Below are 1,440 nucleotides of genomic sequence, written 5' to 3'. Positions count from 1 at the left end.
CACTTGTAACTGTTGCTGATCATAGCATATATTCAGGGCAATTTGAATCTGATGGAATAAACTCTATACTTAACTATATACATATATATACGTGTATTTGTTATTTATGGACAGGGTCTCCTCTGTTGTCCAGGCTGGAGTGCAGTGGCATGATCACAGATCACTGTAATGTAAAACTCCTGGGCTCAAGTGATCCATCCTCCTGCACTTCCAGAGTATCTGGGACTGCAGGTACAAGACACCACACTGGGCTATTTATGTTTAATTTTTTTTTTTTTAGAGACAGGGTCTCAGTATGTTGCTCTGGCTGGTCTTGAACTCCTGGCCTCAAGGGATCCGTCCACCTCAGCCTCCCAAAGTGCTGGGATTACAGGTGTATATTTTATGAATCTTGTCATTTAAGGTTGACATTAAACTATAAAGTTAAAAAGTGATAAACTGATTTCATCAAAATTAAAAATGTATTCTCATTAAAGACACTTTAGAAAATGAAAAGTCACAGACTGGGGGTAAGTATATGCTATAAAAGGCTTGGTCTAGGCTTGGTGCCCATAGCTCAGTGGTTAGGACGCCAGCCACATACACCAGGACTGTCAGGTTCAAACTCAGAACAGGCCTGCTAAACAACAATGACAACTACAAAAAATAAAATAAAATAGCTGGGCATTATGGAGGGCACCTGTAGCCCCAGCTACTTGGGAGGCTAAGGCAAGAGAATCGCTTAAGCCCAAGAGAGCTTGAGTTGCTGTGAGCTGTGACGCCACAGCACTGTAACAAGGGTGACACAGTGAGACTCTTGTCTCAAAAAAAAAAAAAAGAAAGCATAGTGCAGAATATATAAAGAAATCCTACAAATCAATACAACAATAAACCTAGCGATTATGTTTTCCAGACTGACTTTGTACATAAAGCCCTCCACTCCGACGGAAGTTGACTTAGCAGCTTCCAGATTCCCAGAGCAGGTTCCAGAACCAAGACAAGGAAGGATCCACCACCACCTTCGAGTGGCTTTGACTCAGTTTAGAAAAAAAATGGAAATCACAGCCGCAAGTCTGTGCCACCAGTCTGCTCCTGCGTCTCTCACCTTCGGTGACCCCTTCCCAGGCACTAGGCCCGTTTGACCCTAGCGAGGGCTAGGAGAGTGGGCAGCCCAGCAAGGGTCCGACCCGCCCATCTTGGCCACCCACATACACGCCTTGGCGCTGGGGAGCTGGGTTGCGGTAGCCCAGGTCTGCCAATGTCCAGTGGGACAAAGGCCGGTTTCTCAGTGGCGGTGGCTGGAGGCTGGCGGCTTTAGTTGGACAGCCCTCAGGGCTGCGACCTTCCCGTGGGATCTTAAGCCTGGAGCCACCTCTGACCCCGTGCTCGCCGTGAGGTCCAGTTTTAACTCTTCTCTGGCCAGCTTTAAGTGGTTAAACTTCTTCTTCTTTTTTTTTTTTT

Source organism: Otolemur garnettii, unplaced genomic scaffold (assembly GCF_000181295.1).
Source record: "Otolemur garnettii isolate 467f Iridium unplaced genomic scaffold, OtoGar3 scaffold00260, whole genome shotgun sequence".
In the NCBI taxonomy this organism is placed as follows: Eukaryota; Metazoa; Chordata; class Mammalia; order Primates; family Galagidae; genus Otolemur; species Otolemur garnettii.
The sequence above is the reverse complement of the archived record's forward strand: the minus strand, read 5'-3'. Positions refer to the sequence as shown.